Genomic DNA, 12,162 nt, shown 5'->3' with positions numbered 1-12,162 from the left:
TAAGAGAGGGCTATGATGTCTCCCAGGCCTTGCTCCCCCCTGACATTAGGAAGGACACAGATGCCGTGTTATGTCCGTCCTGGGCAAGTATTTGGGGTAATTTCCATGGGGCCTCTGTGGTGTAATCTGAGGGGTCCCAGGAAGGCCTTCCTGACTCACTCCCCTGAATGAATGAGCAATTCATTCCCAAGGGTTCTTGTCCCTGCAGCGTTTTTCTGAAATGCAGACATTCCTGGCAGGGCTATCAGGAGTCACCTGGGCCCTTGAGCCAGTCACCCACTCCCAGGCACCCCCTCTGTCACCATCCGCCCTTTCCTGCAGGAGCGCTGGCCCCCCCACCCCAGGACCGCCAGGAGGCTCCCGCTGCAATCTCTCTCTGTGCCTAGACTCCTAGAACGATGGGCGCATCTCTTTAAAGCTGTGGACCCCGTTTGGAGGGGCCTGGAAGTGTCTCGCCTGTCCCCTCTGCACCCCGAGTGTGGAGCAGGGGCATCTGGGGGGCTGGACAGGAAGCTGGAAAAGAGGATGCACAAAAGAAGAAACGGGTGAGGGAAGCAGACTAATTCCTCTGACTTCATCATTTTTGTGTAGGAAGAGTTTCTAAAATGGCTTACTTTTATAAAAAAAAAAAAAAAAAGAAAGAAAGAAAAGAAACAGATCCCAAAGCCTCTGCTTTTTATAGAACATCAGTCCCTGGTTCCAAATTAGCAACCCTTAATCTGCCACTGGTCTAGTTCTGAAGTGACTATTAAGCTGCCGGGCTAGGCCTTCCCGTCGGTGCTCGGGATGGTCCCTGATGAGCTGGGGGAGGGGCAGATGAGCCTGGGGACCCTCGGCACTGCCACCCTGGGGGGTCCCCAGAGCCGGGACCCCTTCCTCCCAGCCACCCAGGGAACGACCTGCTGAGTCAGCAGCTTGCTTTCCTTTCCCTTTTGTGCACTGGGTGGAGGACATCCCCTCGGATCATGGCACCCGGTCCTGCTGGCGAGGAAGGATTCATTTCCCACATGCAAATCAGAAAGTTCATGAAGGAAGCTGTCCAGGGCTCCAGCACGCTCTGGACACTGCGCTGCCCCTTTGGGGGCAGCCTTGAACGGGGTGGGGGGGGCTCCCCCCCAGCGACAGCCTGGGGCCTGGCCACAGAGGAGCGTCCACGGTGGGGCCCTTCTTGGCCTTGGCCCCGTGTATTCATTTTGAGTGGGCCACTGTAACCAAGTACCACTAACTGGCTTGCGTCAAAAACGGAAATCTATTCTCTCACAGCTCTGGAGGCCAGAAGTCCAAAACCAAGGTGTCCGCAAGCCTGACTCTTTCTGGAGGCTCCGAGAAAAAATCTGTTCCCTGCCTCTCTCCCAGGCTGTAGTGATTGCTGGCAAATCTTGGGGTTCCTTGGCTTGCAGCTGCATTACCCTAATCTCTGCCCTGACATCACGTGGCCATCTTCTTCCTTATAAAGACATTGGTCACGTTGGTTGAGGGGCCCATCTTACTCCAGCGGGACTTGGAATGGTCTCATCTTCATTACATCTGCAAAGACGATTTCCAAATGACATCTCTTTCGAGGTTCCAGGTGGACATGACTTAGGCAGGGCAGGGGGCACTGTTCAACCTGATACACCCAACAGTGACGCCCACAGCCCCAGATAGAAATGTAGCTGGTTTTCTCTCGCTATATTCGGGAGGTAGGATGTGCCCAGAAAACATCAACCCTTTGGATCCGAAGGAATGCTAGTGTCATGAGCCACTTACTGGGAGATCCAGTCCTCCAGCAGCTGAGGAGGTCCCTCCACCCAGGCAGCCCTCTGTAGGCGCTCTCCTCTGGCCGGGTTTCCCCAACCTCGTCCCAAGAGATGGTGTTTTCACCTTCAGAACTCCCACCTTCAAATTAAATCAAATTAGTACATCATGTTATGTGCTAATTGTGCAAATCTTGGGCAAATCCTCAAACCTATGCATATTGCCCGCAATCCCGCCCCTCGGCGTGTTGGTGAACTTCATTTTAGCCATATACGTATTTAAAAATTGTTTTTTGGACCTCAGATGTACAGAATTGGTTGATCATCACGCTGGATCCATCACACTGTGTCACCTGCACATGCATTGCTCCTTCTACGGATTTATTTTGTTCCATGTTTCAAAATATAATAGCTTGACAGTGATGGTTGATATCTGTCTTTTGTGCTATGCATTGCTCCAAGCGTTTAATACATACATGAGTTTATTCCCCACAATAACCCTGGCAGTGGTTTGCTGGAGCCAAGCCCTCTTCACCTCAACTGGCTTCTGAGGGTGACAGTTAAGTCCTCAAGAATTTTGTAAGTCAGTTGTTAAACCATCCAGAGCTTGAAAGTGGCCATTATGGGAGCACAGGTGCCTCTCACTTTTGGAAAATTTATGTTATGGAAGCCCGCACTTCGCTTTCACAAAAGACCCACCTGTTTTTGCTAACTCGAAAGAAACCCGAAGAGGCTGATTTTCACTTTCAGGAAAGAAGGTGAAAAACGGCAAGAGCGTCCAGCATTGGTTTCACCGGGAGATGAGCCGATAAACAAAGGAGCAGCAGAGCGCCCCCCCCCACCCCCAGCAGCAGGAGAGTGGGGTACCACCGAGCTCCGTCCGCTGGAACCAGGCTCAGTGTCCAGGGTCCAGCTGCAACGCTGTGCCTGTGAGCATCTGGGCTTTATCTCCACGTATTTTGTGCATCCGTTAGCAATGTGCCCTCAGGCATCAGAAAAGCCTAAGAGAGGTTATTCTGGGGGTCTGGGATGGCTCAAAAATTTTCACATCAATTAATGGTAATTGCTCCTTTGTTTTGCATTTTGGCTTAGGAGAGTTTTCATAGGAACACTGTACTTTGGGATAGTGGGGTTAACCTGTAGCTACTCCCAAATAAGTCAGCAATGCTACAAATGGGGGGGGGTGCTCTGTATCAGGACACCTTTTAATATCACACCAGTGCCTAAGGGTTGGCACTCTTGTCGTTCCCATTTTACAGGTGAAGAAACTGAGGTAGGGAGGGAAGCTCCCCGCTCAAGGTCACACAGCTACAAATGGCGACCTTGACTTTGAACTCAGGATTTGAGCCCAGAAAATATTCCAGGCTCCTGAGTCTCATGAAACCACAGCTGTCGCTTGAACCCTGGTGTTTTCCACCATCACAAGCTGGTTTCTTTCTTTTTTTTTTTTATGGTTTATTTATTTTTTGACAGAGAAAGAGCACGCGCACGAGAAAGAGAGAGAGAGAGCACAAGCAGGGGGAGAGGCAGAGGGAGAGGGTGAAGCAGGCTCCCTGCAGAGCAGGGAGCCCGATGCTGGACTCGATCCGAGGACCCTGGGATCATGACCTGAGCTGAAGGCAGACGCTTCACTGACTGAGCCGCCCAGGTGCCCCACAAGCAGCTTTCATAGGCATTAAAAATTCTTGAGAATTTAATTTTCAATGGCTGGGTGATATGCTATTATATGGATGTATGGTGAGTTATTAAATTATCCCCAGTGTGGAATAATGAGGCATTCCCAGTGTTTCCAGCCTCTTCCCGTCCTTGCGGTGCATGTCCTGGGGATCTGTTCCCAAGGACCCCCCTTGTCTACGGGCGCCAGGGATCAGGAGGGGAGGGCTCAGAATCACTCGGCCCCTTTGAGACCCAAACCTTCTCCAGGGACAGCAAGGGACCCTTCAGTGGTCTTTTCTCCAGTGGGGAATTCAGACTCCACTAGGAGAGTGACAGGTGACAAAACCTCTGACAGATTTATTGTGACATCTACCACACGACTCACTCCCACACATACCATCACACACGTACATGTTCACGCGCATGCGACACTCCTTCTCTCCCACATGCTCACTCACTCACACACATGTGCACCCAAATGCACACACACATATACATGCCAACACACATTCACAAACACAAACACAGGCACACTCACACACCATTCTCATCTGCTGACACACTCACCCACACGTCCACACATATGCACACATATTTACACACCTACCTATACTCACATGGTCCCACATACACACATCACATACATACACTCATACACACATATACACACTCACACATATGTCCACACGCATGCACACACACCCATACTCACACACACGTACACATTCACATATAGACACACACATACATGTATATACTCACATGTACACATATGTATGCCCCCCGCTCTGTTGCATGCCTCTCCCCTGCTTCTGGGGGTATGCGGGAAATCTCTGATGCTCCTTGCCTTGTGGACTCTTCACCCTAATCCTTATCTGCATCTTCTTCATGTGCCCATCTCCCTGTGCGTGTGTCTGTGCCCAAATTTTCCCTAACTGAAGGACACCAGTGTTAACGGGGTTAGGGACCAGCCTCGTGACCTCATCTTCACTAACTACATCCGCAACAACCCTGTTTCCAAACAAGGTCCCATGAGGAGGTACTGGGGCTCAGGATTTCAACATATGAATGGAGGGGGAACACAATTTAGCACCCCCCACCTTCCTCCAGAGTGGGCCTCTTGGGACGGTGGCGTAAGAAGACATCAGTTTAGACTTGCTCAGCTCTTGTCTGTGCGCCAACTGGCCTTGCAGACACCCTCAATCCGCTTGCTCAGTCGCAGGACGGCACTCAGGACTTTTCTGAGTAGAAATGAAGCTAACTGAACAGACGGTGTGGACACAGGATATTTGCCTACACTACGTGAGACGCGGACCCCAAGCTCTGTCCACACAGGTAGTGGGAGGAGGGCTGTGCGGGCTGTCCTGGGGTGGGGGGCGGGCGGGACTCGATCTCGGTTCTGCTGTGTCCTCGCAAGAAAAGAGAATTAAACAGATGGGCTCTTCCGTCTGTTTCTTATGAACACGGCATTGGTTGAATCATGACAGAAACCTCACATCTATTAATGTCTCTTTCAGCAGTTCCTAATTCACATTCTCCCTAAATACTCTGGAGAGCAACCCAGCAATTTCCTTCAACTAATGCACCAGAGGAGGAATTCAGGAACCTCTAGTTACGAATTTTGCTCCCGCCTCCCCCTCCAAAGAAACTGTATGCTTCGCAGGTGGGGCTTGGGGTCTTCTCCAACAGATTGCCATCAAGAAATTGTGACTCAAGTCTAGTCATGCATGAGCCAGGCTTGAGATCTGCTCTACCAGCCGTGTGATTTTTCACAAATGACATACCCTCTCTGAGACTTGTGTTCAAAATGTATAAAAGAGAGAGAATAAGGCTTCTTTGTCAAAGTTGGGTGCGGGAACTCAATGGAGTGATGTGGGTGGAGTCTCCGGAACAGTGTGGGCACGGAGCAGGCGTGTGCTAAACACCAGATTCCTTTCATCTCTGCCCTGAGCAGGGGTCCTAACAGCATCTGATCCCCTCCCCCGCCACCCACTAAAGACTATGGCCTCCCAAGCGCATGAGTCATTTGCAAATTTAAACTATTAATATACAATTGCTTTAGTGCATTTTACATAAGAAACTAAAAATTGTTACAACTATTGATTCCAGAATTCTGTCAAGACAAGAATTATCAGCCTCAATGTTCCTTCCATGGCTCTTCCCACCCTGCCTGCCTGCCGCACAGCTGTGCTTGCCATGTGTTTGTTGAATAAAGGGATGGCTGGTGTGTTAGGTCAGGCTAGCAGAGAGCCTGGCCACCAAAGCAAACGGTCTTGTGCTTCTTGGATGCTAAGAAGCCCAGAAGTCTGAGATTGCTGGCCTTGTTTTCACTGCTAAAGAATGGCATCGGGGCCCCAGGCTCATCCCCGTCCTTATCAAGTTGCTTTTTCATCCTCAGTCTTGTTTCCTCTTGGTTTCAAAAGTGCTGCTGCAGCCCCAGACATCATGTTTACCTTCAAGACAACAAGAAGGGAGACAAGAGGAGGCTGTGGACATGTCTGTTCCTTTCATCAGGAAAGCTAGAAATTTTGCAGAAGCCAGGGGACTTCTGTTTTCATTCAGTGGGCCTCTGGCTGCAAGAAGAATGCATTCATCTGGGATGAATGGTGGTTCTTTGCTAACAAGGCAGAGGGCAGGGGTGGGTGTAGGGGGGATTGCTAAATGGGTCTGTCATAAACTCCAAATGACCCGAGTGTAGCCACTTAGGAGAGAGGCTGGAAGTAGTCTGATGGAGAGCCTCTGTGGGATCTTAGGGACTAGGGCTAGTCCTGCCCTAGGGTCTCTGTCATTCAGAGGCCTGTTACTTTTGTGAAGACTGAAAGGAAAGAGAATGTGAAACAGTCCATATACACACAAAACAACTATTACTTTCTAAAGCTAGGACATCTTACAGAACCAGTAGTCTGATGTCTGTTGGGGGACATTACCTTGATCCTTCTGGCTTATTCAAATTTGTTTCTAGAAGGTACTTGTTGTGGCAATAAATGAAAACGATTGGCTTTTGAAACAAACACGCCTACATTTGTCCATCTAAATGAAGGTCACTGTGGGCAATCTTGGGAAAAAATACTTTTAAGTAATACAGCTGTCTTTGCCCAAGACATCTATGTGGTACTTAAAAATTCAGGTTAAGAGTCACATACAAAAACCAGTTTGCTTGTTTTAAGGCAGCCCTCAGTTTTCCTAAAAATGCCTTATTTATTCAAATTTGCTCATTCGCCTTGTTCCCCAGACTCAGCTCTGAATGACTCAGCTTTTTCTCGCATTCGAATCAACCCTTAGAGTTTGACGGCTTTCAAATTGGTTTTTAATGGGAAGCCATTCAAAACAACTTGCCACAAGGTTTAAAGCAGTTCAAGTTTTAGGGACACTGAAATATGCATCTCGCTTCTCAAGGTGACTCCTTTGGGGGACCTGGGCAGCCGGAGGTTGCGAAGAATCAGTTGCATAATCGTGATGTATCTTCCCCTGCTGTGGAGAAGGCTGTTGCCTCTGCCTGAGGCCGGTCACGCTGGGGAGGCCCACACTCCCAGAGGGGAGGCCTGCAGAGCACGAGTCGGCACCTGGAGGAAACCAGAAAGAAGTCAGCGTCCCCATGAAAGACACAGAGGTGAAAAGTGATGAGCTTTGCCACTTAGCTGGACAGGCGGACGGGCTGTGCACCGAGGCCCATCTGGTGTTGGGAGCTGCCAACGCACGGGACTAAGGACCAGGTAAGATCACCCACAAGGGCGTCCGCAAGAGGCCACACCTGCCCCTCAAGTGCTGTTTCCAGGGGCACGAATTTGCTCAAGCCCATTCTAAGACCCTTGGAGCCCGTGGCCCGCGGGTTGGGAACCTGCCCTTAAAGAGGGTGAGGAGGCCCGGGGGGGCGCAGATGCTGGCCGGGACAGGCAGGTCCCGTCGCTGAAGGCAGGTGCACAGCATTAGTCCGCCCCTTCTTCTGATCCTTTTCCTTCTCTTTGTAGCGTCCAGGTACTGAGCAAGCACGTGTGCCTTGCATGGGTGACGTTGGAAATCACAGCTGCTCCAGGCTGGGAGATTTAAATTAGGGCCTCATAACTGCCAGTGCCTTCTCTTCCCTTTTTTCATTCACGCTCGTCCCACAAACATTTATTAAGTACCCACTAAGTGCCAACTACTGGTACCATGACGCTTAGCCGTTTGGGAGCCTAAGTGATTACAACGTAAATCTGCTTTTCTGGCCGAGCCTGAAACAGCGGCCAGAAGCCTCTGCAGGAAAACCAGCCCATTATTGTCTTTAACGAAGGCAGGTGGCGCATACAGATAATTTATCACACGCAGCACTTTCATCCAAGTAATGTCAAGGTCTTTAAAACTATTATAACTGCCCCACACCCCTGGTTCAACGTTTCACGCGCCCGGATGCAGTTTGCTGGGCGTCCAGGGCAGGCGGCGATCAGCACACGGTCCAGGGAAGCTGGCAAGGAGGGCTCTGCTGTTTGGTGACCAGGGACAGTGGAGCGAGCTCGTTCACCAGGAAGAGAGAGGCCACAGGAAAATCAGCCCAAGAACGTGTATCCATGTATACCCGCGTACAGAGAATTGGATTCGATCCCTCCAGGTTGGAGGACACGGAAGAGGGTTGTCCTGGTGTGAGCTGAGGACCGGGACGGTACCACGCTCTTGGGAAGCATGGAGGTTGTCACGCCTGTGCCTCATTCTGTGCCCCCCACGCCCCCTCCACCACTGCCAGAGGCCTTTTCTCAGAGGGACTTCCCATCCCTGTGCCTGCCGCCGTCTTGCCTAAAATCCCCAACTCTTAAACCTCCGCGTGCAGTGGTCACATCTCGTGAGCCCTTTGCTGGGTAACCCTGGCTCACTTCTCCAGAGGCATCTCCCATCCTGTCCTGGGATCACCCCCCACATGTACACGCACACACACACAACACATGCATTACACATGCATGCACAACATACATGCATATACATGCACACGAATACACACACATCCACATACACACACGCACACAGGTAACACACGCTCACATGCACACACGCACACGTGCACACATATACACATACACATACAAGCACACACCCCGTGAAGCACCAACCCTCCCGCCTGGCCAGGCTCCCTTCCTCTCCAGCTTCTTTGCCTGGTTCTCTCCTGCTTCACTTTATTCTCGATTCCACCAGCGTGCTTTTCCCCAGGAACCCTCCAGCTCCTTCCAGTGGGAAGGCAGCTTCTTTCCGGATGCCCCGAGTCCCCAGCTCACAGACAAGGAGAGACACATAACTGGAGATAAACCTGTCCTCCAAGTATAAATGCCCACAGGATCAGAGCTAAATCCTCCAGTGATCAAATTCGGGCCAAGGCCTGTGCAAATTGCAAATGTTGCCAACACTTAAGAGTGTTTCCAGCGAGCCAGGGGCTATTCATACATTAATATATTGAATCCTCCTAACAACCTTCTGGTGACTGCTATGATCATCTCCGCTACACAGAGAACTGAGAGGCACAGAGAGGTTAAGAACTTTCCCAAGGTCACAGAGCTGGTAAGTGGAAGGGACCGGATTTGAACCCAGGCAGCTCTGGAGCTGGTCTCTTAACCAGAGCCTAGAGAGCCTGGCCTCCCTGAGGGTCCCCACCCCCAGGGCTCTGTCACCCAAGAATCCTCATGACATGACACCGGAGAAGCCCCGTTCTTCTGGTTACCCATGCTGTATAATGAATTCAAGGGCATCAAACAAGAACCATTTTATCATGCTTAGGGTTTCTGTGGGTCAAGAACTTGCATGGAGTGGAATGGGGATGGATGGAAGCCTCAGCGGGGAAGACACGAATGGCTTGGGGCGGGCGTCATCTGGAGGCTTCTCGGCTCTCAGCACCTGGGCGGGGATGACCTGAAGGCCGGGTTCTGCAATGGCGGATGGAGGCCCTGCACATGGCTTGGGCTTCTCCCAGCATGGTGACTGGGATCTGAGCAGGAGCACCCCGAGAGGGAATATTCCAGAAGAACCGGGCAGAAGCCTCGGGACTTGTTCTGACCTAACCTCAGAAGTCATGCAGCATCACGTCTGCCACATCCTATTCGTTACAAACGAACCACAGGCAGCCCAGTTTCCAGGGGCTGGAAGAGACTCTACTTCTCGACAGGGGAGTGACAAGGTCAAATTGCAGAAGAGCATGAGGGATGGGAGGGAACACTGTGGAAAACACAGCTTGCCACACACCTGCCCACTTCAGAAACTTCCTTGTCTCAATTTGAGGGACCTCAGTCCTCAAGGTATGAACTTCTCACCTTGGTTGTCTTCTTCCTGTGAATGAGAAACCACCATGGATGGGTAACATATGAGCATTTTAGGTGGACTAATTTACCTAAAATTGTGATCTAGTTAGAGAAGGCCCAGCTGTTCCTGACAGTGGCCTCCGGAGTCTCACCTGGTAGCTGGGTGATAGAAGACAAGAAAAGCACTACTTTTCATCAACTCTGTACACTTCTGACCTAAATCCATTCGGCAATTTTGTTGCTCGGGAGCTTGTTGAGAACATAGGTTCCGGGGCCCGTCCACAGAGTCTGGTTGAATTGTGTGGGGGCTGGGCAGCATTGGTCTTTTTTACAGGGTCCCCAGGTAATGCTACTGTACACCTGATTTGGAGGACACCTGTGTTAGATGAAGAGCTTTGTGACTGCCGGGTTAGACACCCGGTAGGTGCGTGATGCTTTCACTGGCTCCCGGAACGACATACTCTTTTTAAAGCATTTAAAGCGTTTAAAGAATTTGGCCCATTGGCCAAGGCTAAGTAGCTATTTGTGCTGAAAAATTATGGGGCAGATGCAACCTGCTTAGCTACTGTGTTCCTTTGTGGTGGCCCGTAGACGCAGAACCAAAATGCAGACTCATTGCGTGGCTGTAATTCTTTATAATAAAGGGGCCAAGAGCATTTCCTCCAAGGACTACTTGCCTTTAAATGACCCTCCAGAGGGAGACAGAAGGAGGCTCCCACTAACCTTTCTCTCCCTGGCCTTGGGCAGTGTGGCAGGGTAATTTGCACAAATGATGCTCAAATATGTTGGCAGCAATCTGGGTTTTTTGTTTTTTGTTTTCCTTAACAGGGAGGCACAAATGCTTGAGCTGGTACATTTAAATATTTTAGATACTCCTAAAATGCCAACTGGCTGGACCCATCTTTTTTTCCAGTTTGGTGTGACACACACAAATGCCAATTCACGCAACTGATTCATAACTGAGCAATAAAAGCACGACAAATGCAGCTCACGGTGCAAGTGGGGAGGAGGCCACAAGGCTGTGTATGAACACGCCGGATTATCGCAAGACTGTGGGCTCATCTCCCAGTGTGATAAGAACACCGTGAACGTTTCCTTCGAGCTGCTTCTTATTGGCAACTCAGCCAGTGCTCCAGGAGGGCAAGATCAAGGAGAATGGGGCGTATGGAGAAGTGCTAAGGAGGCCACCTCAACTTTGGCCAAGAGCCTCCCATCTTGGTTGCTGCCGTCCCTGGCTGTGTGGCCTCGGGCCAGCTATTTTAACCTCTTACATGCAAAATAAGAGATAATAGTGATACACCTGGGGTTGTTATGAGGGTTAGGAGTTAATGTGGGGGAAATATTTCAAGTGTCCCTTGACACAGAGTAAGTGCTCATGAAGTACTAACCGTTGCCCCACCATATTGAAAGAGTCATTGCCGCCACATGGGTTTCTTGAGGGAGTGAGGTTGCCCGCTGCCTCCAATGCAGTGATAATTGCAAAGCTTTGAAGTCTTCCCCCACCCCACCTCAAACACGCATGTGTACACACGCAACACAAACACAGAGCCACACACACATACCCAGGCCTCTCCTGGTGGCCTCCTCACTCCCACAGGATCCTACACACAGTAGGTGCTCAACATTTGCACCTTGGCTTGAGATAACGCGGCTCTGCTCACCTGGGGCAGGAAGGAGCAGACTTAGGAAGGTCACAGTTGGCTTCACTGAGACCACTGAGGACACAGGCAGAGCTTCCAGGTTCTTGGATTCTTCTAGAAGCTCACTTAGTCCCAGAAGTGATTTTCTCCTCCTCCTCATCTTCTGCCAGGAAGCGATGCTCTTCTCTTCCAGGTAAGGCTCCAGGCCTCAGGGACTCTCAGTCAGGGTCAGTGCCAAGCTTACTGTTTGTTCCATGTCAACCACTCTGGCAACTGGGGGCTGCACTGCCTGCTAGAGGCTGGGGTTGATTTTGTCCCCAAAGTTTGTATGGCAGACATCCTTTTGTTTCTCTAACTTTATATTATAAATATTTTATTTTTAAAATAAGGTTTGTATATATTTTGTGCTATAACTTCTTATTTTTTTAAATAATAACAAGCTTGCAGATGAGTTGCAAGAAGAGTATGAAAAATTCTCATGTACCCTTCACCCAGACACACCCATTGTTAACGTTTTGCCCTATTTTGCCACATCACCCCTCTTTTTCTAAATAAGTGTACATATTATTTTTCCCCTGGTCATTGAAGACTTCATGCAATTACCCCTAAATGTTCCCACGTATATCTCCTAAGAACAAGAACATTCTCTCATGTAACTGTGCTATGGTATCTGAGCCAGGAAATTCATCATTGATAGAGTGCTATTATCTAATTATCAAGTGCCCCATGATGTCTCTACAGAATTTTCTCCCAGTCTAGAGTCCTATTTGGTTGCCAATCCTCTTCAGTCTCCTTTAATCTGACATCTTTTGTTAGCTATTTTTTGCCTTTTTTTTTTTTTGTCTTGCATGACAATGATGTTTTTGAAAGGGACAC

The 12,162-nt window shown here is 49.8% G+C and overlaps 1 long non-coding RNA gene across 2 annotated transcripts; it reads left to right on the top strand.

Annotated features, from left to right (window-relative positions):
• Positions 1 to 4,162: 4,162 nt before the first annotated feature.
• LOC118006190 lies at positions 4,163 to 11,657 on the top strand. Of its 2 annotated transcripts, none has more exons than XR_004677994.1 (3): positions 4,163 to 4,727; positions 4,910 to 7,105; positions 7,361 to 11,657. It is a non-coding gene; the product is annotated as an uncharacterized LOC118006190 (long non-coding RNA). The 2 variants fall into 2 exon arrangements; XR_004677995.1 differs by having other exon boundaries at positions 4,583 to 4,727; positions 6,789 to 7,105.
• The last annotated feature ends 505 nt before the right edge of the window (positions 11,658 to 12,162 follow it).

This window comes from Mirounga leonina, unplaced genomic scaffold (assembly GCF_011800145.1).
Source record: "Mirounga leonina isolate KUSES-001 unplaced genomic scaffold, KU_Mleo_1.0 Mir_95, whole genome shotgun sequence".
NCBI classification, from domain to species: Eukaryota; Metazoa; Chordata; class Mammalia; order Carnivora; family Phocidae; genus Mirounga; species Mirounga leonina.
The sequence above is the reverse complement of the archived record's forward strand: the minus strand, read 5'-3'. Positions and strand labels throughout refer to the sequence as shown.